The following is a 27,630-nucleotide window of genomic DNA, read 5'->3' on the forward strand; positions in this document are numbered from 1 at the left end:
GTCCTCCCGGGCCCAACCATACCTGTGCGCATTGTGCCCGCCACCTGTTAAAAAGGTAGACGTACCTTAGACTCAGCTTTGAGAAAAAGCGATTTTAATTTTTATTCAAAGGTAATTTATATTTTCAGAAATTCCGTAAAATTAAGGTACCATGAAAATTCATCTGTGCCACGTTAATTTCTTTTGCTTACTATATTTAATACCTCTTTTAACGAAAACCTAGGGTCACAAATTCAGAATTGTACTACGTATCAGGAGCAACGATGCCAACAGGTCAATAATTTACCTTGTACACTATACAGCCATCTTGAACTTGTCACCCGCGTTAGTCTTCTGTAAATAATCATCCCTTGCAAAGTGATAGTTTTTTTTTTTTTACCTGACTGTCCATGTGACAGATGACCCTTCTTGAATGAATCCTTAACTTTGAAAGTGTTAAGTGAGTGTGAATTACCTATCAGTATCTAATACAAAAGGAGAGATTATTTGTTCATGAAGTACTACAGTCAGCTATTTCTTTGGGCTTTATGTGTCTGTATATGCATGTATGTATGTATATATATACATACATATATACATATATATATATATATATATATATATATTATATATATATATATATATATATATATATATATATATATATATATATATATATATATATATGGTATCTTATTGTATTATGCAACCTAATCTTTGGGAAAGCAAATATATATGAGGCTAACATAGCTGTCCACGGCAGTCACTTCCTACGCCTAGGAAAGTGAAAAGATACCACGAGATAAACAATCACATATGATACTCCTACCACTTCACATAACAATTAACATTTGACCACATACTGTATATCCATCTTTTAGAAAGAGTTAGGAATACTGTCTCCTAAAAACCTTCCGTTTTAACCATATGCAATGCACAACCCGTAAAAGCTTCGGGTGAACACGAATGAAAAAGCAAACCAATTCAGTCCACAACAGGTGTGACTGCAACCCATCTAAATTTAGCCACAGATTCGAAAACAGATGGTTAGCAAAGACATGTCACCTCTGGCAAGACAACAAAGTCTACGGCGATATCCCCGCCACCTTTCTCACCTAGCTACGGTCTTCCCCTCGCCGCTGTGCTTGCAGGCTCAGAATTTCATTGATTCACCACATCTAAAATAAATACAGCTCCCTAAAATCATCCAGGGAAGCCAGAGACATGGGTGAAACCATCTAATTTACCTTTCTCCCAGCGGTAGTCAGGGAGTGTTCCATAAGCCATCAGCTGATCGGAGAGGTTGCCATGTTGGTGGGTAGGCGGGAATCTTCAGTGTTGCCACATCGCGAACAAACCCCTCGGATTTTGGTATTTTTTTAATCACATGGTACTCGTTTTAGCTCTCTTTCCAATGGGGCGCTTTTGTTTTTTAGGGATTACACATAAAGTTTATAAATAGTAATTAATGTAGCGGTAACATTAACGGGAATGAATAAAAAGCATGATACAAACGACAAAAACAAACACTACACTGTGGCTTCCTTTGTGGAACGCAAAGTATTTGCTAATTTTGGTAACAGCGACGTTCCATTCATCACTTCCAACAGACGACAATGAAAAATCATACACGACAAAATCTACCTTATTCAAGCATTTTTCCCTGCGCACACGGAACAGAGGACCACCTTCACACGTACGAAAAGAAAAAAGAGAGAGAAAAAAAACACGGGCGATTAAAAGCACCAGTATTTTTATGTGACGGCTGAGGAATGGGACTATGTCACCACGAAACAGCGCAACCAGAAGAAGCAGATGTTGAGAGTACTTTCGGTCTATTCTTTACTCTCTCGCTCTCGCCCCCCCTCTCTCTCTCTCTCTTTCTCGTTAGCTCTCGTCTTTTATCCCTTTTTATCACCGACAGAGGAAAACGATGTAATTAACGCATTAACCTTCTCCCGGAGGACACAGAACCAGCCTTAAAACGTTAATCTAACACGACCTTATCACCAGGGCGCAAGCAGAAGGGTCAACCGAAAGAGGTTGCCTGTGGAATAGAGTCCATTCCTCTCTAGTCTCTACACTCTCTGGGGTTTCTCTGCCTCTTCTCGCCAGTTGATAGCGAAGATGGCTGGTACGTCTCTCTCTCTCTCTCTCTCTCTCTCTCTCTCTCTCTCTCTCTCTCTCTCTCTCTCTCTCCCCTCCCACCCATGGGGTCCCATTCCAGGATCAATACGAACGAAGAGTTCTGACTCACACTCATTCTCGCTGTCTATCGGCTCAGCGCCAAATTGTATCAAACGTTTTCAGAGAGTCTCGGAGCAAGGGAAGGCTATTTTTAGATCTCTCTCTCTCTCTCTCTCTCTCTCTCTCTCTCTCTCTCTCTCTCTCTCTCTCTCGCCGTTGAACTTTCCACTTCGTTCTCTCACCTTCCTTACTTCTCTCCCCCTCTTTCCTACTTCTCTCTCAACCCCTTCCCCCCAACTTCTCTGTGATTGACGGAGATACATACGTCATATCGAACCCCACCTTCCTCTCTCTCTCTCTTCCCCATCTCTCTCTCTCTCTCTCTCTCGTCTAATAAACGTAAAAAGCTCGAATTCTGAAGCCACTAACAATCTCTCTACTTCCTAGCCCCTCCAACAAGGTAAAGTATCGGAAACAACAAATATACAAATGAAACTAATATTACTACTACTATTACTACTACTACTGTTGCTACTACTACTAAAATATAGTAATAATAATAAAGTAAGCAACACGTTCGCTGCGCAGCTGTTCCTCTATCACCGAAGCTAAGCAACGCTGGGTAAATGCGATTTTCATGTAGGCCTAAATCGTTTTTCAACTGAATGGAACGCGGTTCTCGACTGGATATTCCTAGGCCTACGCTTGGATATAGAATTCTTTCTCCCCTTAGAGTGGCTCTTAAGATTGCTGTCTTGTATTAAGCCTGTGAGACACTACAGTCGATTAACTACCCTCTACATAATAACTCACTGCACAATGGGTATTTGGTAGGTGGGGCTAATTAATCGAGGATTTCAATTTTAGGCCTAAGTCGAAGAACTGCAAGTATAAAACCTAGCTCAACCCTCGAGGAAAATGACTAAGTCCTACATAAAAACCACAAGGATAAAAAATGCACATTGAGTTCTTCAACTTCTTTGCTGTAAAGGAAAAAATACCACCACGAGTTAACAGAAGTTAAACGCAAATTAGGGCATTACACAGGTAGCCATTCCCGAAATCTTTGTATGTATGAGAGAGAGAGAGAGAGAGAGAGAGAGAGAGAGAGAGAGAGAGAGAGAGAGAGAGAGAGAGAGAGAGAAATCTTATGAATGGTTTCAGACTAGGTGAGTGTCGACTACGCAGTGGTACCATGTCAGACCCCGGCCATTTTCAATTATTATTATTATTATTATTATTATTATTATTATTAATTTGACGGCGTACTGATCGATTACGATTTTCATCTCTGTCTCTCCAACACTGAAACCCACAATGGTCAACTAACTGCCAAGTTCCTGTACCCCTGCTTAGGATTTCTATGGAATTCGAAATTATCGCTCTCTCCAGCTCCAGTTGCAGATCATATACATACATACATATATATATATATATATATATATATATATATATATATATATATATATAAATAGACAGACAGACAGACAGACAGACAGACAGACAGACAGACAGACAGACAGACAGACAGACAGACAGACAGACAGACAGACAGACAGACAGACAGACAGATAATGTATTATAAATGTAATAAAAAAATTATAAGCATTCCAGGTAATAAGATTAAAAACAAATACATTGCAAAGATAATTAAAATTCAGATAATAAAATTAAAACTATCAAAATTAATATATATATATATATATATATATATATATATATATATATATATATATATATATAGACGAAATCTCACAAAATAAATATCAACCTTTTGCAAATTTTCAACACCTTCAGCATCATTGTTCTTAAAAATTTATATGTGAAGAGAGAATACACTCCATCCCATATCAGAAGCACCATTTGAGTAAGAGAGCGCCCGGAGAGAGAGAGAGAGAGAGAGAGAGAGAGAGAGAGAGAGAGAGAGAGAGAGAGAGAGAGAGAGAGAGAGAGTCAGTTCAATGACGTCATTTCCTACCTTCCTACCTCGCACATTTATTATTCATTAAAATGCAGTGTTTTTCCTCTTGGCCTTTTCAACCTGGAACGGACACTAACTCATCAAATAACTTCCGACTCAGTTTTACAGACACAGCAATGTAAGATTCAAGAGGCCGAGATATTAAAATTTCAGCTGTCAACTACAACATAACTAATTAGACATCCAGCTCCGCAGATCTATATGATATTCTTAAATAAGGAGAGCTTCAATTCCTTGCACAATGCATATACGGTGTGATCCTTGAATGATCCTGATTTGTAAAAAATACATTATTTTATGTATTGATGGTCGTAAGGTAGTATAATTTCTAAAATGTAATTCTCTTTATTCCATTGACTTACATTCTTCCGAGCGTTTCTCATCCTTTGCTTCCAATTACCACAGAGAATCTCATCCTTTGCTTCCAATTACCACAAAGATTCTCGTCCTTTGCTTCCAATTAACAGAGAATCTCATCCCAATTACAAAGATTCTCATCTCATTTGCTTCCAATTACCACAAAGATTCTCATCCTTTGCTTCCAATTACCACAAAGATTCTCATCCTTTGCTTCCAATTACCACAAAGATTCTCATCCTTTCCTTCCAATTACCACAAAGATTCTCATCCTTTGCTTCCAATTACCACAGAGAATCATTACTTCTCGTCTAATCATTCAAAGAGCTGCAATGAGGGCATGAATCTGGAAGTGCGGGTATAACCTCTACAGCCTCGTGATTTCTGTATCCAGGCCATGGATTACCTAAGCCTATTAGTTAGTTGAATGAAAAAAAAAAAAAAAAACAGCCACTCCCCACCAAAACATAGATAAATACAATCCACAATCACCGATTACTTTCGTTGTCTTCTGGGTCCATGTCAATAAAAGCAGGGTCAAAGTTGGAAAGGTTAACAGCTTTTCCTATCAAGGAGCCAGGCAATTGCTTCTCTCTCTCTCTCTCTCTCTCTCTCTCTCTCTCTCTCTCTCTCTCTCTCTCTCTCTCTCTCTCTCGACCGTCACAGTCTCTCCACTTACCTCAGGGTCCGCAAAATACTTAAATCCCTTAAGACAAACTGAGATTACGGGCATAATGGCACATCCCCTTGGCTATTTAAGGAGTTTAATCACGAAGGTGATCCTATGTTTTTCAGTCCTTATATCGTATATGTATGTGTATATGTATATGGATTCGTATTTGTATATGCAAATGGATATGAATATGGGTATGTATTTATATATGGGTATGTATTCGTACATGGGTATGTATTTGTATACGTATATATCGTGTGTGCGCTCTCTCTCTCTCTCTCTCTCTCTCTCTCTCTCTCTCTCTCTCTCTCTCTCTCTCTCTCTCTCTCTCTTCTCCACCGCCTACATTCGCAACGCTGACGTCATCCCCTAGGACTGAGCGTTGAACCACAGCTGCCGGAGAATAATAATAATAATAATAATAATAATAATAATAATAATAATAATAATAATAATAATAATAATTTGTTATTATTATTATTATTATTATTATTATTATTATTTTCTAGTGTTTGACATTGTGCTGTTTGCTATATAAATTCTTTGAGAGAGAGAGAGAGAGAGAGAGAGAGAGAGAGAGAGAGAGAGAGAGAGAGAGAGAGAGAAATGCCAATCCTGTTAGAGGTGCGCAAGAGGGATATTAGAATGCCTGAGAAGGACATAAGAATCCGAGAAAAAGGATGAAGAGAGAGAATTCCAAATCCTGGAAGCAGAGTACACATGAGTAGATGTGGCCCAGAGGGTGTTACAACACATGGAAAACTGAAACAGTTTCGCAGTCAAGGGTTGGAAGGACAAATGGTTATGGAAATGGATAAAAGCTAATTATCTTAAAACTATAAAAAAATTATTTTGAATTATACCAACATTAAAAAAGAACAGGACTCCTCTGCCAATGGCATTTCAGTAGTAATGGCCAAGATAAACTTAATGGAATTAGTCCCTCAACTCTTCACCAAGAGTAAATCTTGAGACGACGGTCATCCAGTGAACATTTTCATTTACTTTCATCAACAACCAACCTTGTAGGAGGTTAGTGCCGTCAGTGTACCTTATGCAGTGCACTGGAGGCATTAATTAAGGTTCTTTGCAGCGTCCCTTCGGCCCCTAGCTGCAACCCTTTCATTTCTTTTACCGCACCTCCGTTCATACTCTCTTCCATCTTACTTTCCACCATCTCCTAGCAATTGATTCATAGTGCAACTGCGAGGTTTTCCTCCTGTTACATCTTTCAGACCTTTTATTGCCAATTTGTCAATTTTCCTTCCAGCGCTGAATGACACCATAGGTCCCAGCGTTTGGCTTATTTTCCTTCTTCCTTCCAGCGCTGAATGACCCCATAGGTCCCAGCGCTTGGCCTTTGGCCTATTTTCCTTCTTCCCTCCAGCGCTGAATGACTCCACAGGTCCCAGCGCTTGGCCTGTGGCCTAAAGTCTATATTCTGTTCTATTCTCCATCAGACCTCAAGCGAAGTCTAACAAGTAAATCTTGAGGCGAGGGCCCTCCAATGAACATTTCCATCTACTGTCATCCACAACCACTTACCCAGGTCTCCAGAGACAGACATACAGACACCCTGCACCAGACAAGAGCGAAATCTGAACGGTGAAATACTCTGCTGACGGAGATAATACCTATAATCATATTATTGTCGTTGGTTGAGTCATCTCTCTCGGTGGATGACCCTGCGAAGCCATGACTAAGCATCCGAGCATCTATCCTATTGAGATGAGTTATGCCTCAGCACACCTTAAGTACAATGCCATGGTCACGCCTCAATGGCAGCTTTGATGGGTGATGCGTGTGTTTTCTGTGCTTTTTTTTCCACTGGTCTTTTTTGTACGTTATTTTGTATTGTCTGTGTGATGTTTATATACAAACACACATATATATACACACACACAGTTTATATATATATATATTGTTAATGTTTACATATATATATATATATATATATATATATATATATATATATATATATATATATTGCCTTTTCTTTGATACAACTTATTAAGACTGGTGTATATATATATCGATATAGTATATAATTTAATATACAATATATATATATATATATATATATCTTTATACAATATAATATATATATATATATATATATATATATACAACATATATATATATATATATATATATATATATATATATATATATATATATATATATATATATATATACATATACCCGTTAATTGATACAACTCCAACCATGTTTTAACAATATCATCGGTTCGTGTAGAATTATTTACCGTTTATTTTGCGTATGCCGTAAGGACCATGGACCATCCATTAACTCAAACTCGAGGCTAAGGGAAACTAGCATCCTGTTTTTGCTTCAAGGCGAAGTGGTCAGATGAGAGATTTGAAATTCCCGACGACGTTCTTGATGAAACTGTCTCGTCATGTTGTTTTGGACACGATTCTTTGGGCTGTTATTTTTGAATGTGCTCAGGGGACAAATTTAGTCAGAATGAAGGCAGTACCTTCAGAGCACGTTTTCTGGCTTTATTTTTAGCACCATGACATTCAAGTTGGTCTATAGCCGTAAAGATTATTAAGGAAGGTGAAAAATCATGGATAGTTATGATACTGAGATATGAATGAGTCCCGCCTGATGTTGACAATGAGGTCAGACGAATATATGCCCAGACTTGATGATGAAAACTACAGACGACCAAGGGCTCCTGGGGGTCACCATATGAGCTGTAAGACCCAGGCCTACTTGGAGAGAACAATGAGAACGGAGGCTGGAACGAGTGGAGATTTATGGAAGATAAAGCACATGAAATACGTGGGTGGCGGAATTTCACAGAGGCCCTTTGCGACATACGGCACTGAACATAGCTTTGTCGAACAAACAAGCCTCTCACTAATGTATTTCCCTTAAGTGAGAGTCTCTCTCTCTCTCTCTCTCTCTCTCTCTCTCTCTCTCTCTCTCTCTCTCTCTCTCTCTCTCTCTTGAACTCACTGAAAAATGATAAAGAGCTTCGAGTGAAGATGTCTACATGTCATCTACGTCAACTGGGTCCAACGTTCATCCACTTAGCCTAACTCCTGATACTTGTACTGCCTGTTATTCTCGCCTCCATCAGCCTTCTTTGCCTTACCAAGCCTTATGCTCCAAAAGGGGTTCCACCTGCTATCCAGCCTTAAACTTCAGACCTTACTCCAGCTGCTCTTAAGTCTTGCATTCAAACATTGTCTCCACCGGCTATCAAACCTTTCACTTTAACACTGATCCCACCTGCTATCAAGCGTTAAACTTTAACCCTTACTCCATAGGCTATTTGTCTAACACTCAAACAGGTGATCCAGCTGCTATCAAGCAAGCCTTACACTCTTAACGCTACTCATATCGCCATATTTTACACTCAAACGCTGGACCTATCAAGCCTCATGCTCTAACATGGCCCATGAGGTCACCAAGTCTTACATTTCAACCCTTATTCCACCTGCTATCAACTACTACACTCCAGAACTGATTTCAATTGCAATCAAGCCTCACACTCCAAAACACACTTAATCATCACCACCTCCTCACTTCCAAAGAGTGGGAGATTCCGCTATCAGGAAGCATAAAGGAATCTCGCGGAAGTGATTTCCGGAAGTGGTGAGTGCAAATTGAGTTCCCCGTCACTTGTGTCGGCGAATGTTTAGTTTTAATATCTGGTTTTAATTCCTTTTTGGATGACGTCACACAGGTGAACTTTGGATCTCTGTCCCGAAAAGGATTTAGTCGGAAGGAAAGTTTACGCTGGGTTGACCTTAGGGGGAGGGACAGTTCACATTACAATCAATTTCATGGACGTTAAGTTTGTTACGTTTACATTCAAGAAGGGAACTTTATAACTTCAAGGAAGTTAAGTTTGTTATGTTTACCTTCAAGAAGGGAACTTTGTAACTTCAAAGGAAGCTAAGTTTGTTATGTTTACCTTCAAGAAGGGAACTTTATAACTTCAAGGAAGTTACGTTTGTTATGTTTACCTTCAAGAAGGGAACTTTTATAACGTAATGGAAGTTAAGTTTGTTATGTTTACCTTCAAGAAGGGAACTTTATAACTTCAAGGAAGTTACGTTTGTTATGTTTACCTTCAAGAAGGGAACTTTATAACTTCAAGGAAGTTACGTTTGTTATGTTTACCTTCAAGAAGGGAACTTTTATAACGTCATGGAAGTTAAGTTTGTTATGTTTACCTTCAAGAAGGGAACTTTATAACTTCAAGGAAGTTAAGTTTGTTATGTTTATCTTCAAAAAGGGAACTTTATAACTTCAAGGAAGTTAAGTTTGTTATGTTTATCTTCAAAAAGGGAACTTTATAACTTCAAGGAAGTTAAGTTTGTTATGTTTACCTTCAAGAAGGGAACTTCATGCAACATTTACTTTTAAGAAAGACAAAGGAGGGGAGGCTAAATGAGGGGAAGTTTACACCACGTTCATCTTCAGCTAGGGAAGTTACCTTTAAAAGAGGGGGCACTTAAACTACGGAAAGTTTAGGCAGCATTTAACTTCGGAGAGATATTTATGCTACCTATACCTAACGGGAGAAGTTAGGGTTGAAATTTAACTTCAGAGAAGGTATTGTGAACACCATCTTTACCTTAAGGGAGAAATTTAGGCGACGCTGAACTTCTGCGAATTTATTTATTTATTTATTTTTTTTTTACGCTACGTGGGGGAAGCTTGCAGTACGTTTAACTTCTAAGGGACATAATTTAAGCTAAGTTTACTTTCATCAATGGGAAGTTTAGGTATCGTGTATCTTCAGGGAGAGGAGAAGTTTAAGCTATATTTATTTTAAGGAAGAGGAAGTTTACAAGACGTTTAACTTCAGATACCCAAAATTTATACCATGTCTAAATTCCGCGAGCGGAAGTTTTACCTTTGAGAAGGGGCTGTATGTTTTGCCCATCGTTTAATTTCATGTAGGTGCAGGTGAAGTTTACACCTTTTATTTTTAGGGCAGAGACCTTTACATGAAGTTTGAATTCAGGGACTGTATGTGATAGGTACCTATTCCTTTCTTTTAATTTTTTGAATGCGTAATGAAACAATCAAGATATATATAATTATTAACATAAATTAACCCAGATTACGTGAAATTTATAAAATTTAAACTTATCGAATATTACTTCTAAACCACCAAAACTTCGATAAAAAATAAATGCATCTTCGATGTGGCCATATGAGATACACTCCTATGGGAATCATAAAATTCTTAAGGGCAATAAACTCTACGGTTTGAGCTTGCCCAATTTCACTACCTGACCCACGCCATAGTCATCATCTCCATATACAATAATAATAATAATAATAATAATAATAATAATAATAATAATAATAATAATAATAATTTAATAATAATAATAATAATAATAATAATATTATTATTATTATTATTATTATTATTATTATTATTATTATTATTATTATTATTATTACTGTTGTTGTTGTAACATAAACGCAATGCAAAGAAACTTTTATTTTTATTTTTAACTTACAAATAACCTGTGTTTACTTTTTGGGCAAAGTACAGGAACAGACAGAGAAAACTCTCTTAAAAGAGAAAGCAGGGGAAAGCGCAGCAATTCTACCTTTGGCAACTCCAGGCGAAGCCACTAACCAGGTAACTTAGTACCAGTTATCTTGCTTACATCAACCGCAAGACCTATACAAAATCAGTAGAAATAAGCGATCTGAGCAGCAGCATTGTAGGCAGTACAGGCTCTCATGAATAGAAAACATGTAACAGAAGTAATGTAGTATCTGCAAGAACAGAAACAGATGGCAGATGTAGCACAGCATTTTACCAGGAACAGAAAAACAGCAGCATATATCGAGGAATATACTGGTAAGAAAGCAAAAGGATAGCAGATGTAGAATATGAGATTAGTAAGAACAGGAAGCCGGCAGAATGAGTGACATGCTAATATCAGGAATAAAAACAAAGCAGAAAAAGTACTGTATTAGCAGGAAAATAAAACGAGCAACATTAGTGATAAAGCATTGGCAGGAATATGCAGTAGGTATTGGTAGTATTACAGAATTATCGTGAACAGAAAACAGGAAACTGGAATAGTCTAATTTTGGCAAAAACTTACACACTGAACTGACGTCGCTTTAACTGAGGCAAAAAATGAAAAGAAACAAAAAACCGGGGTCAAAGAATATGTTACGGGTACCATATAACAATGTCAGTAGCAGGCAGTATACGAGTATGAGAATTAAGGTAATAAACAAAAGAATAAAAACAGCACTAGAACTAGCAGAAGAATATGGGTACGAAAACTAGCAGGACACACGCAGCAGAATTAGCTGCAACAACAGAGCAGCAAAGTATAAGCAGAAGAGTCATAACCCAATGCTCCATAAGACCAGACCCTCAACAACAAAGGAGATTGGTGAAACGCCCGCGCAAACTTAAAAAAATAAAAAAAGAACAAATGGCGAGAGATTGCCACTTCCCAGAACCTTAAAACCACGACGGAATGGCAACATGGAAGCCCATAAGGCAATGTTTCTGACAAAGAACGTGTGATGGATCCCAATGGTCCTCCATAAAATCTCAGACAGACAGCGCGTTATTCCATTACGGTTCTCGGGGTGAGCATAAAGGCCAGTCTACGTACCAAATGAGTCCGTCACAAAGAAGCAATATACCTAACAAAGTATCTAGACCACTGATTTCCGGATAGACTTTCCTGGTGGCAACGAGGAAATGATTCGTACTCCAAGCTGTGGTACGAAAGGGGAGAGAGAGAGAGAGAGAGAGAGAGAGAGAGAGAGAGAGAGAGAGAGAGTGTGGTACAAAGATGAAAAACTAGACCTTGTATGTGTTTGTGTGTGGTACTTTGAAGAAGTGTGCTTGAAAATGTTCTCAATAACAAAGGCACCCAAGATCGATCCCAAAGTGAGGTAAAGCGGTATAGGCGTGTTTCATAACAACCCACTGAATGACACTTCACCAAACCGATGAATTATGTACTTGGTAGTTAGCCTACTCTAGAGGGTCACAGCCTAGTTAGAGGGGTACATGGGACTAGTAACTTAATGAAAAATCAAATATTTATTACGTAAGAGGAAGCTAATATCTGACAAGACGAGAAAACAAGAAATAATAAAAAAATAACCGTGATATTCAAGAGTCGAAACATTTCAATAAGGAAAAAACTACGGACTCTCATTTGAGGCGTTTCCCCAACTCCCCCTCCCCCTCTCCCCACCGCCACCCCCAACCCGCCCCCAACGGCCGCCGCTGACACCTCGCCCCAAATAGACTGTCCGTCTCAATGCATTTCACAACGGCTCCTCCATTCCGCCACGTCACTCGTCCTATAATTAAATGGCTTGCGTTGCAGTCAATTCGAATCGAATCGCTTCTCGAACCCTTCCGAAACAGTCCACATGAATCTTGCGCATAATTAACTTCCGTCTGCGGGAAAGACTTTTTTTTTATCGGTTAGGCCTATAGTTTAAATTGTGTTTTGTTGGCCAGGACTATATTTTCAACCTTGTTTTGTCCACTAGGCCTATAATTAATGTTGTTTATCGTCTGCACATAATATTTAAATCATCTCAGCCTGCCAAGTCTACATTACCTGAACGCTCTTGGTAATATAATGCATTAATTTTCAAAGCCTGTGTGATTACAATATTTCATAATCGAAGACTGTATTTATCTCGCGCTCTCTATTGGTTAATCATCAAGGTCTATATTCCTCATGTTTAATTCCCCGGTTGGGGGTAGTGCCGTCACTGCTCCTCACGTGGTGCACTGTTAGCATTACTCAAGGATCTGCAGCGTCCTTTCGGCCCATAGCTGCAACCCCTTTCAATCCTTTCACTGTACCTCTGTTCGTATTTTCTTTCTTCCATCTGACTTTCCACCCTCTCTAACAATCGTTGCATAGTGCAGCTGCGAGGTTTTCCTCCTGTCACACCTTTCAAACCTTCTTACCGTCAATTTCCCTTCCAGCGCTGAATGATTTCACAGGTCCCAGCGCTTGGCCTGTGGCCTACGTTCTATATTCTATTCTAATCTCAAGTTTAATCACATGAGCATACTGTAATTCTTGTTTTATAAAGTAGGCCTATACTTGGTCAGTTTTATTAAATAAGCCTATTTTCAAACGCCAGTTTTACCACTTAAACCTACTGTTATCTCACACTGTGCCTAAATTTAAGCACACGTGACATCAAGCAACTTAATCTTTGCTTGCATTTTTATCTGTTTACTTGTTAATTTGTTGAATTATTTTTCTTTTCTAATAGCCTATCTCTTCTTTCTGTATTTCCTGTTACCTTCTGTTACTTCTTTCTAATGAACACCATATTCTTTGGAAGTTTGAATTTTAAGTCAATGGCCCTTTGGTGGGCTTGTTCCATATGAGAAGGTTGCGTCTTCGAATAATAATAATATTTTTAAATATATGTACCCATACATAACCGTGGATTTGTTTCTCCATTTCAAGACTTTGCTGCTACGAGTATTTTTTAATTAATTAATTAATAATAATAATAATAATAATAATAATAATAATAATAATAATAATAATAATAATAATAATAATAATAAAATAATAATAATAATAACAATAACTTATCTGTAACATACGTCTTCCCTCATTCCTATCAATCTCTTCACGCAACATGTGACAAAAAGAGACTGACTGCTGCGTACGAATGGCATGTATCATTTACTTCGCTACTTAGAAAATACATTAATTCCGCAAGCATCTAATTCTCAATTTAGATCGTTTATACGGAAGTTTTGTCGCACAAGCATGACCTGGCATCAGTTAGCGTCCAAACGCATTATTTTGCAACAATTCGCAAAGATTTCTTTCTTAATTTTTCCACCAAGAGGTTTGCTAGCTATTAAATGATCAATAGCCTGGTAGTAATAATATTAATATTGAAATGGCTACAATGAATAGAATCTTAACTTCTTTCATATAATTATTTATATATGCTAGAAACAAACAGACATTTCTACAAAGGTACTGATGCTGTGAGAGAGAGAGAGAGAGAGAGAGAGAGAGAGAGAGAGAGAGAGAGAGAGAGAGAGAGAGAAGCATCTTAAAAATAAAAAATATATCCAAATTTCAAGTATTGCAAGTCTTACACCATGCAATATGCTCTCACTGAATAATATCATCCTTGAAGATATTATATTCTACAACACTTATTCCGTAAGCGAACCTTTATTTTAAAAGGTTTTGAACAACTAGAATATGTAATTTTCACAGACCTGTTGCCTGCCCTCAAACAGCTTTCAATATAGCCTACCTGTTGTTAGTACTGTTTGCTTACTAAATATTTCTTAAAAGTCCTTAGTGTGTGCACTGTGTTCAGACTAAACGGAAAGAATCCGTCATTAAGTGCATTTTAATAGTCTTACTATTTACTTGCATATGAAATAAAAAGTTCAACATTTCTTACAATCAGAAATCACGCTTCATTGTATCATTGTCGGCTTATCAAACAAAACTAAGCCCGTAGAACATTATTCAGTTCAGCAGTGAACAAAATTAGCGACGAACATCGTTCATCTATAAACAAAAATAGCGCAGAACATCAGGCAAACCGCCAAAAGTGGCGTGAAATCTCCATCCTACCCAACAAAATTGCCGCGAAATATCCAACACCACACCAACACTTTTTTTCAGTTTCCAATTTAATGTCAATTAAAAACATACCCTCGACGTAAGACGCCCCCCACCCCCGTCCTCACCCTTTCCACGAGGAAAGGGGCGTGCCCCAGGAGTCTTCAACTGAGCAAAACAAAGGGAGGCGCTAAAAGCCCGGAAGAGTCTGTCAACAGTGTGCTGACACTATCTAGATTTCACGCGTCACCCGGGACGAGAAAACACCGGGACATTCTTCACTCCATGCCGATTCATTTGACGTGGAACTCAGTTTCCGGTAATGCTGACATCTGCACATTAACAGTTATTACAAAACTTCCGCTGATAACGTTGTGTACACGCATACACACATATATATTATATATGTATATATATATATATATATATATATATATATATATATATATATATATATATAATACATCAGTTACACACACACACACACACACACACACACATATATATATATATATATATATATATATATATATATATATATATGCTATGTGTGTGTGTGTAAACTCTGACTGAAGGCCAGTATGTTTATACAAAAAAATCGAACTTTTACCCAACCCGAGATCTACAGTTCTAAGCATGATTTCTTAGTTCTAAACTCCTACAAGTGCTCTCTCTCTCTCTCTCTCTCTCTCTCTCTCTCTCTCTCTCTCTCTCTCTCTCTCTCTCTCTCTCTCTCTCTCTCTCTCCATAGTGATCTTGGACACTCGTCTGTTCGTGATGAAATTACCTATATTGTTGTATACGTGACTTGTACCATGGTTATCTAAAGCTTCTCTCTCTCTCTCTCTCTCTCTCTCTCTCTCTCTCTCTCTCTCTCTCTCTCTCTATATATATATATATATATATATATATATACATACATACATACATACATACATACATACATACATACATATTGTACATATTTATTTTGTGTATTAACACATATTATATATATATATATATATATATATATATATATATATATATATATATATATATATAAATTTCTGACTCACGTCAGGATTTATTTCTGTTCCACACGTGATTGTGTGTTGATGATTTCTATATATATATATATATATATATATATATATATATATATATATATATATATATATATATATATATATATATTCTTCTTCTTTATAATATATATATATATATATATATATATATATATATATATATATATATATATATATATATATATATATATTCTTCTTCTTTATATAATATAATATATATATATGTATATATCCCATTTCCTATTAGGCTCCTACTTCTCTGTTTCCATTTTTCTCCCCCTCTCTCTCTCTCTCTCTCTCTCTCTCTCTCTCTCTCTCTCTCTCTCTCTCTCTCTCTCTCTGCCAGGGCCCAGAGTGCATGTGACAAGCGGGGACACCAGAGCAACTACTAGGACTTCCTCGTGGCCGATCTCCCCTGAACCACAAACGTCGACTCGTCATTTCCATCATCTCAGTCTAACATTCGTTGTAACCTGTTGGCTTTTCCGATTCGTATATCATCTCAGTCTAACATTCATTCTAACCTGTTGGCTTTTCCGATTCGTATATCATCTCAGTCTAACATTCATTCTAACCTGTTGGCTTTTCCGATTCGTATAAGTCTAGCTCTTATCGCTATCGCTATCCAAGCCACCGATATATATATATATTTTTTTTAGGTTTAACTGATTGTTTATCAGGGATTTGCCTCCATGCGCTTACCTTAACAACAAAGAATACTGTCTATCCCTTTTCCTTCCTGTGTACTGTATAGCAAAAAATGGAGGTACCATTTCATACCTTGTGGTCACTCGTGACGTCATAACGAACGCCATAAACATCTACGTCCAAACTTTATTTTATTTTTAAGGTTTATTTTCTCCAGCTTCTTAAACTTTCACACCTTCCACATCAAACTCTGCCCACTGAGAGGGGGACTAACTGCCACTTATCGCTTCCATCAGGAGAGAAGGAGAGGTTATTCTACTTATGAAATGGCCCTCCTGGGAGCTTGTTATAACAAAAGGAGGTTACAAAAGAGTAACATATTATCTTTATTTTGTGTAATAATAGACGCTAAGGTTCGAGAGTGTTCCGACAAAGGACGTACGACAAAGGCAAGGCGGAAGACCAAGCTAAGTCAAGTAATACCAGTTAAATAACGAGATGACAACAATTATGAAATAATTATACATCCACATAATTTTAAATTCTCTAAGTACAATTTACATTTTAGGTACAATGATATATTAACTTTTCGCCTTCCAAGCACTTAAATGAATTCGCTTATCACTACAAACCTAAATCATATCCTGAATGCACGAAGACACTTCTTTCACCTCTTGCACGTGGGTTCGAATCCTACCGATGAAGCTGAAAGTTTCTTCATTCATTCCAGATAGGATTCAGGATAGCAGTGGTAAGTATATCCAAAAAGTGAGAGAGAGAGTCGAGAAGTGATGACGTCATTGTGACTTAAAATCCATATCTATCTGGCAAAAGTGACCAACTGATTCTGTATATATAATGAATAAAATCTCTCCCACAAGGTGAACTCTTTGTACCCAGGACACTTTGCGTTTGTAGGATTGTTGTACAACATCGCGTAAACAGCTTCTTTTGCCAATACAAAAATAAAAAAAAATTGCCACGCACTAGCGCCGTCAGCATCACGCCAGAACAGGATTGGGGGCAAAAATTAATGCAGCAAGTGGCAAGGCTCACTGTAAACAAGACGCAGGCCGTAAACCCAATATAATTAGTCATCACTTAACGACATGTGTAGATTCAAGGACCAGGTTGTTGGCCTTGGGGGAAATTGTCATTAATGGAAATTTCTTGGCCCTTTCGTGATGTGGACTTCAGAAATAAAAGTCTATATACCCTACGATATTGTTTCGTGTATAAGATTATGCCTAAAGATATAACAGACTTGAGAAGTTGTCTACAATATTGTAGAGAAGATCTCTACAATATTGTAGATAACCTCTCAATTCTATCATACCTCCATCATTGCTCCTACCATTTATGCCTTAGATCATCTCTAGCGAATCTTTATGAATATTTTGCTATATTAACAGAAATATTTATTTAACTATGAAATGAATTCCTTTCTCGTATTCACAAGCCTTATGTTGTAACCCAGTATGTATTCAGAGACCTTTTTAATGATAAATTTATAAACAGCGTTTTCTATAGCAATGAATTATGCAACTGTAACCAAAGACTGCTGCCTGAACATGCTGACACATTTGTACGCGGCGCTGAAATAGAAGAAATCGTACGTGAAGATATTAATCATATTCTTATATTTGATCAAATGTTTATTTTTATAATGCAGTTTGCTTCTTTCTTAAGCAGTTACAGAAACTTTGATAGAGAAAGAGATCTGCTATTTTATGGAAAAGGGACCTTTTGGAGAGAGAGAGAGAGAGAGAGAGAGAGAGAGAGAGAGAGAGAGAGAGAGAGAGAGAGAGAGAGAGAAGACAAGTACGCCCTTGATAAGAGTTGGATATCGCAAACAGTCCAAGGTAATCATGCTTTTTTTTTATTTGCATGATAAGGTATTTTTCCGTCGTTGGTATGGATGATAGCTAGCAGTGGATAGACTTCAGTATAGTATTTAGTTCTCAGACACCGTGAAAAGCGCTTCCAGTATCACTATTAAGCACAACTGTCATAAATGCACTAACATTTGTATATTTGGACTGGCCAGAAGTTTTCATTTTTTTGGTGTAATCAATCCCATGAAATATTTTTATAAGAGGTGATGTCCTTGGGCCCTTTTTTCAGGTCCAAGGTCAACTGAAATTTAGGAGATCTATTCAAACCCTATTAATTCACTGAATACCGCTTCTTCATATCTATTTCCATACGTTTGAATTTACACTTCCAAAAAGTGATAAACCTACCCACACGTTTTCTTGGCGTAGAAAGTAATCTGAGTTAAGTCTGCAAGAAGCAAATATTATCCGAAAAGAGACGCAATCAACAGAAGAACGAGAGAGAGAGAGAGAGAGAGAGAGAGAGAGAGAGAGAGAGGTTGGAAACTGATGACGTAGCAAACGCTGCCAACAGCTGCTACTAGTCACGTGGAAGTAGCCATTTATTCTTGGACGTACCTTTAGAACTACAGGTGATGTCAATCAATCACTTTGTACAGGTGATGTTAACCAATCCTTTCCTTTACGAATTTTATTTATGCACAAAAATCCTCGCTGATTACACTGACGTTTAATGATGTTTTATCCAACATATGTGGCAGTTAGGCTTCTTGCATAGTAGTATGGAGATCTAAATAAGTAAACCTCTTGCTTATTATTATGGAGACGAAATAAATACGAAAATAAACAGATGGCTTCTGAACATGTAGTGGTTCAAATGTTGAACTCAATAGTCAGGTGAACCAGTTTCAACAACTAATATCGGAAATTCAGGCACCTGGTCGTTAGCAGATTGTGTTAGATCGCAGCTAGGGCAGAGCTAGGCATGAGGATAGCAAACCCACCCCATAATGACCAGCGCTAAATGACCTCATACGTCCCAACGTTTGACCTGTGGCCTAAATTTCATACTCCAGTCCATCCCAAAAGATTCACTGAAAACTGGAAGGTCAAGAACCTTAGTTGCTAAGCTGGGTACTAGAGTCAGATAGGGTCAAGAATATGGCGTGGGGTTATTAGCCTCTTGCTTAAATACTTCCTAAGAATAAAAGGCTTTATCCATCTTACTTTAAAGAGAAAAACAGAGGTATGGTGAAAATATACGGTTAGCTGTATACAAGCGAAACAAGTAAAAAATGCACCGAAGTCTCTTCGGCGCAATCGAGTTTTCTGTACAGCGTATAATCAAGGCCACCGAAAACAGATCTATCGTTGGGTGGTCTCGCTATAATGCTGTATGGGCCGCGGCCCATGAAACTTTAACTACGGCCCGGTGGTGGTACGACCTATATAGTTGCCAGACGCACGATTATGGCCAACTTTAACCTTAAATAAAACAAAAATTAATGAGGCTAGAGGGCTGCAATTTGGTATGTTTGATGATTGGAGGGTGGCTGATCAACAATCCAATTTGCAGCCCTGTAGCCGCAGTAGTTTTTAAGATCTGAGGGCGGACAGAAAAAAAGTGCGTACAGAATAAAGAGCGGACGGACAGACAAAGCCGGCACAATAGTTTTCTTTTACAGAAAACTAAAAAGCAGTTATAAAATTGTTTCTCCTTTTGTCCATTATCTTATGGTAATGTGAGATACCTGTTTACCAGTTGCCTCACTAACTCCTGCCGTAGACTTGGGTTCGAATATTACTTGGGGAAAGGAACGCTTTCGCTTTCTTTCCCCATTTCGGACTTCGGGCTTCTGTATTGCTGCTACTAAAAACACACGTTTCTAAGCATCTCTCTCTCTCTCTCTCTCTCTCTCTCTCTCTCTCTCTCTCTCTCTCTCTCTCTCTCTCTCTCTCTCTCTCTCTATATATATATATATATATATATATATATATATATATATATATATATATATATATATATATAGAGAGAGAGAGAGAGAGAGAGAGAGAGAGAGAGAGAGAGAGAGAGAGAGAGAGAGAGAGAGAGAGAGAGATTCTTAGAAACGTGTGTTTTTTAGTAGCAACAAAACAGAAACCAGAAATCTGAGAAATATATATATATATATATATATATATATATATATATATATATATATATATATATATATATATATATATATATATATATATATATATATATATATATATATATTAATTCTTTTTCAGTCTGGTGGAAAGTCTTTTTATCTGCACTATACAGCGGAAATAGTAGAGAACCCTAAATTCAGAACGGTACGATTTGATTTCAGAGTAGTTTGTTGTATCATTAGTTATAAAACCGACACGGTTTCCTTTCCATCGGAGAAGAATTCAGAAAGCAGGACCGACGTAGTTACAACAATTATGTGAGACTAATGACTGGAAACTTCAGACTTTCACTCCTTCAACTGCACACGCAAGATAAAAAGACTTACTGCCAACTTGAAGGTATTAAAAAGAAAATTATTAACCGCTGAGTTGACGCTAACTTCAATACTGCTATTATATATATATATATATATATATATATATATATATATATATATATATATATATGTGTATATATATATACACACATATATATATGTATATATATATAAATACACACACATATATACACATACATGCTTATATAAACATATATATAAATGTATGTATATATTTATTTACACACACACACACATATATATATATATATATATATATATATATATATATATATATATATATATATATATATATATATATATGTGTGTGTGTGTGTGTAAAAAATGTGTGTGTGTGAATATTTTTGCCACTATATATATATATATATAATATAATATATATATATATATATATATATATATATATATATATATATATAAAATATATATATATATATATATATATATATATATATATATATATATATATATATATATATATATATATATATAATACTTCTGTCACTTACATACAAGTGAATTTTTTTGCAATTAGGCTACAACTACTACGCTACAATACCCCTTAGTATTAACTGAATTCCCTTACCCTGGGAATAACTTAGCACCCAAAGAGAATTACAACTAACAAGTATCTCTAAGCCCTCATCCAAACCTGTGCCTAAGTATGTGTATATGTGTATAAATTACCCTATTTGCATAACCTACAAACTTACACGAATCAGACATGACTTGGGGGGGAAGTACGCACCCTCCCACCATAGTAAAGATTTGGACAGCTTGTCCTAAATCTGATAGTTTTTAACCTTCATGGGTAGGAAAGCATCAAGAGGGGTTAGTGACGTCACTCTGCTTCCTTTGTCACTTTCTGGGTCTTCGCCTCACCTCTTCCTCGTTTATTTTATATTTCCTTTACATTACCTTCGGTTTCTGCAGTTGCCAGACGTACAACATACCTGTGGTGGAGACAATAATGGTCGTTAGTGTTAATAATAATAATAATAATAATAATAATAATAATAATAATAATAATAATAATAATAATAATAATAATAATAATAATGTCTTTGGAACGTGACTGATTTACGCCTGTTAATGTGTGTAGTAGGCGTGCTTTGCTACTCTTCACTTCACACCACCTATAAATTTTCGATCCATCAGTGTTTGTTGTCTGCCTTTCGCGAATGTAATTGAAGTCATCTACAAGTTTCTTTCCTCCACGAGTGCTGTGAATGGTACGAGATTATGACATTTCCATTTCCTAAATAAGGCAATTGCCCTAAGCTATTTACAAAAAAATATGCTTCTTAAATATTTGTATATTTTGTGTCAAATTACAGGGTGTTAACGAAACCGGATTTCAGTTTACCGGGAGTGAAATTACCGGGATCAAAAAACCAGGAGTCTACATACCGGTCACCATATGTATATTTATGTGTGTGTGTGTGTGTGTTAGTGTGTGTGACGGAGAAGTAGAGAGCACATTATAGAGGGGAGAATGGATAAGACCTTAGGTAGAACAGAGCTGTTCTGGCAAGAAAATGTAGCGAGAGAGATTTTTCAAATAAAATGATCAAAGACGAAAAGATCTAAATGGAGAGACGCTATCTGATATGAACGAAGTCCTCCGTCGATGGAGTGACCATTTTGAAGATTCAATGGAAATGGAAGATGGAAGAGAGGCAGTGCTGAGTGACACATTAGTGGGAAGAGTTAGTGCCAGTCTGAGAATGCTGTGGAAATTATTCTTGATTATGTAAGAAGGACAGTTAGAAGGCTGAAAAATACCAAATCATCTCACCTATGGCAAACTTTGTACCATATCTTTGTTTTGCCTACATTTCTTAGAATCACAACCATTCTTCCTCCATATATCTACCTGTCTACATACACAAACACACAAACACACACATATATATACAGTATATATATATATATATATATATATATATATATATATATATATATACTGTATATATATATATATATATATATATATATATATATATATATATATATATATATATATATATATATAGGCTATATGTATTAAATTTGTCACATACACAATTGTTCTGTGCATTAATACAATTACTAACAAGATCTCATTCAAACGGATACTTGACAATGAGGACTGTTTGTCCTAGAAAGCTTGTAACTTTTTTGAATAAATATCTCCGCTAGATACCATCCAGTTTGAGTGAGGTCCATATATATAAGAAAACTATGCTTTCACTTCTATCTGCCATTTGCATTCAGCATGCCTCCACATCTTGCAGCTCCGGCAGATCTTTTGCACGCAGTCTGCTTCACCCATTGAGTGAATCGCCTCTTCCCTCATCCAACACTAGACCGGTACACGTGCTCCCGAATACCTGTACGAATTAATCACTTCCTTTCTACCACGTCGCTTATCAACATTTATTTTTCCCTTTCCTGGTCACGTAATCCTTCGTTAAACAAACGCTCGTGCCAATCTGCTATGTTCAGACTGTTTGGGATGAAATTAAAAACTCTCTTTTTCGTTAAAATATTAGATTTTTTTTTCTAGTTAAACACCAGGAGCAAGGCACGGTCTCTGTTGGTTGTCCAGAGTCCGGAAGTCCACAACAAGCCACCTAATCCATTTCACGCCATACCACATACTTCCGGCCACCGTAAGGCAAGGGCTAGTGTAGTGCCTATGCCAGCTTTAATCTAAAAGAAAGAGAAGGGTAAGCCAATGAACTGTTCATGTGAATACTGCCAAAAATCTTTCATACTTAGAGTTTTGCCGTAATACACCCTTACTTAGCCTATATGATATACAACCAAAATAAATTCTTCCTTGCCCAAAACTCTACCAGGATGCATCGGTGTGACCAAAAACATTTCTGAAATGCATCCTACATTGACCAAAATACTTCCGGAATGCATCCAGACATAACCACATACCGACGAACTTGACCAAACCACATATAAAACACAACCTAATGTACGCTAATGTAGAACCAAACCACATGCAAAACACAACATAGTTTAAGCTAAGGGAGAACCACAGCACTTATAAAGCACAGCATAATTTAACCTAACGTAGAACCAAACCACTAATAAAAGACAACATAATTTAACCTAACGGAGAACCAACCCATTTATAAAACACAACATAATTTAACCTAACGTAGAAACCAACGCCCGAACTGAAAGGGGGAGGGGGTGGGGGTGGGAGTGGGGGTGGGGGGAAGAGGAAGCCTTGTGCATCCTGGGACCCCCTCAGCAGTCGTGAAAATAGCTATTACGTGAAAATAAACATTTCGATTTGCTGCCAAGTTAATTGGAGTGATTCACACAATCTGGAAACCTGATGAACTCGAATCAGTTTTGTTTCAATTAAATATTGGTCCACTAAATTGGGGCCGGGCTAATATAATTTTGTCGGGGGTTGAAAAGTCTCACAATCGTGTTCTTTCTGTTGCAGGCTCTGGCAGAGAGAGAGAGAGAGAGAGAGAGAGAGAGAGAGAGAGAGAGAGAGAGAGAGAGAGAGAGAGAGAGTTTAGAAGCAAGGTTAGCATGGAGATATATTTTTATATCCTCAATTAATATAAAAAGATATAACTGGAATAGGATAATGATAACACGTGCTGAATAGGAGAGAACATAAAGATAAGAAAATTGAAAATGCAAAAAAAAGCAGAGAGAAAAGAGAGAGAGAGAGAGAGAGAGAGAGAGAGAGAGAGAGAGAGAGAGAATGCATGCAAAAATTTCTTAGAAACCATTTGGTTGAAAACTGGCAACACGTGTCCGTAGAGTTATTTCGATTCGTCAATCAAATTATAAAAATGGAAATTGAGAAAAAAATATACTATACAATGAATAAAAGTTACCATTACATAAAAGTGAAAACTTAAATCTACAATGATTAAATGCCTTGTTTTAGCATTGGCCAGAAGTGTCACCATGATGACTTAGAACACCAAATTTTGCGGCCCCTCATTCAAACTTATAGCTTTGCGAGCCTCAATGTGACCCAGTGCTCCCGACATCACATTCCTGTAGTTTTCAGCTCTGTTTTGGATGACAACAATAATAAATAATAATGATAATAATCATGTGTGAATTCCATGGAACACCAGAAATTACCGGCATGTAACCATCCAGTGGATTTATGTATATGTAAAGTAGGTGGAGGAATGGGGTCAGGTTATCTCACACCAAGAGAGAGAGAAAGAGAGAGAAAAAATGACCATCAAAGCGACGAAGAAAGCGGAATTAATAAAACAAAGAAATGTGTCTTTTATTGGCATGGAACCAACACAATGATGAGGGGAGGGAGGAAATGAGGAAATGAAAATAATACTCGAAATACAAAAGTTTGTTTGAAAAACGCATTTTTTTTTTTTTTGGTAAAGACGGAGGAAAGATTATAGTAAAAAATACGAAATGTCTGGGTTAATATAAGGTTGGAATTGTCCAGCAATAAATATTTGAAGGTTCGGTTGCTTCAATCCCCAAACATACGTTCGCAGTTACATAAATATAAATACATCACAGTTACATAAATATAAATACATCCGTAAACTAAGTGTATATATATAATATATATATATATATATATATATATATATATATATATATATATATATATATATATATATATATAAATTTGACTCACTTCAGGACTGAACCCCAGTCTCTCGAATGAAAAGCTACCTGATCTTGTGTTGGTCAGTTGGTTGTGCCCTGGCCTTTCATTTGAGAGACCAGGGTTTGACCGTGATGTGATTCAGAAATTTAATTCTGTTAAGCGCGTGCTCATGTGTTCATTAATTACAATGTGTGTATATGTGTGTGTATGTATATATATATATATATATATATATATATATATATATATAATATATATATATATATATATATATATATATATATATATATATATATATAATATATATATATATATATATATATATATATATATATATATATATATATATATATATATATATATATATATATATATATATATATAATATATATATATATATATATATATATATATATATATATATATATATATATATATATATATATATATATATATATATATGTGTGTGTGTGTGTGTGTGTGTGTGTGTGTGTGTGTGTGTGTGTGTGTGTGTGTATTCATGGACACATTCATGCTTTAACTTCCAAGTAATGGAGGAGGCCTCCTGCAGTAACACTTCCACAACATATGCCGCTTAACAGATCGCATGGAATGCTTAACAATAAACACAAACCTCTGCCTGTCTCTAGTAACAAACCTATTTATGTCGCTAGTAAAGATTAAAAAAAAAGGGTGCTAGAAATTAAACAATATAAGTCTAGGCTCACCAAACAATACACACTCTGTTGTCGATCACTTAAAAATAACCTGTAAATAAGGACAGGAATATGATCTCCATTACCTAAATGACACACTGTACATGATGATGAGAGCCTTGAAGCTAAAGTACTCAGATATGGCCATTTTAAAACTATAAGGATACCAGAGGTTAAGTCCCAAGTACCTGTTACCTCTCTGTAGGCATTATGTTTATTATGAAGCAAGTGTCTGCACTCGGTACTTATAATGTAATGGCATCAAACCCAACTTTTAAGTTGTTTTACGAGAGCAGACAGCAATTAAATAACACTCTGGACTTGACACAGTATTGCATAATGTCAAACCCCTTTGGGAGAAAATACGAAAAAAATACTAGTTGATAGAACTAATATTATTCACTGAAAAAAAGGATAAAAGAAAGAGCTGGATTAAATCAAAATAAAAAAAAAAAAAGAGAACGAAAGCCATTAGGCTTCAGACCTATCGTGGTATCGGGGATGTTGACGGCCCATAATGTTGGCTCTGGAACATATTAGTCCTCAAGTCTCTTCCTCGCTTTTTATTTGGTGATCTAGAGATAAAGTGAGTAGTTTCTCCTTCGACTGTTATGTATCATAGTCTTTATATAGGGGCTTAAATCAAACTCTAATGTTACTGACATAAACTGGATTCGAGAGAGAAAGAGAGAGAGGGTTCAACCAAAAATGGATTCACAAGGTAATATGTGGTCATTACGAAGTGGTTTATTACAATATTTCAATAAGCACTGTGTGAACTGTTCACCTTATATTTGGTCAAATTCAGACTAAACTGCTTTTTCTGTGTGTTTCATTTATTATCAGTTTTTATTTCCGTTCAGTCGCCCGTTTAGTTCATACAACCACTAAGTTACCAAAAAAAAAAGTATTAACCAAACAAAAAGAGTGATTATAACTAGCCTAAATATTTACACTATCACTTCAATTAGAAAACATCTTATTAAGAAAAAAATTATACCAAAATCTGATTAAAGCTCTCCTAGGGCTGGCCTGAAGGATTAGACTTGTTTTACGTAGGCTAGAACCAATCGGTTTTAGCAACGGGATCACTTATTGTGGAATCCGAACCACATTATAGCGAGAAATGAAAACAGAAATCTAACTCTTCATTAGCCGGCCGGAGAGTCTTAAGAAAACACTTGCAGACACATCAGAGCTGCATGCATTATTACTTATATTTAACAATGATTTATACTTCGTTTTTGTATGGTTGTATTTGTTATTTTTAGCCATTTTCCTTTATTTTTTCGCTTTACAAGTTAATGGACTTGGAGGGTTGTTGCTTAAGAATATTTCAGTGCTTTGAATGTTAATAGCAATTATAATACCTTTGATGTGCACTCTCTACTTGATTGCTAATCGACTTTCGTGGG

The 27,630-nt window shown here is 36.5% G+C and overlaps 1 protein-coding gene and 1 long non-coding RNA gene across 13 annotated transcripts in view; one reads left to right on the forward strand and one right to left on the reverse strand.

The window, feature by feature from the left end:
• Window positions 1–27,630, forward strand: part of LOC136836938 (uncharacterized) — a 235,111-nt gene that overhangs the window by 89,497 nt on the left and 117,984 nt on the right. The gene's annotated exons all lie outside the window — the stretch shown is intronic.
• RhoBTB (Rho-related BTB domain containing) overlaps window positions 1–27,630 on the reverse strand; it is a 137,388-nt gene that overhangs the window by 65,222 nt on the left and 44,536 nt on the right. The window contains exon 1 of one of the 12 annotated variants that reach the window (XM_067101451.1): window positions 1,227–1,318. The exons of 9 other annotated variants lie outside the window; for them this stretch is intronic. The gene's annotated coding sequence lies outside the window, so the exon portion shown is untranslated. Of the gene's footprint in view, window positions 1–1,226; window positions 1,319–27,630 lie in introns of those variants that run through there. 2 more of the 12 variants (XM_067101448.1, XM_067101445.1) reach the window with 2 other exon arrangements.

Source organism: Macrobrachium rosenbergii, chromosome 57 (assembly GCF_040412425.1).
Source record: "Macrobrachium rosenbergii isolate ZJJX-2024 chromosome 57, ASM4041242v1, whole genome shotgun sequence".
Taxonomy (NCBI): Eukaryota; Metazoa; Arthropoda; class Malacostraca; order Decapoda; family Palaemonidae; genus Macrobrachium; species Macrobrachium rosenbergii.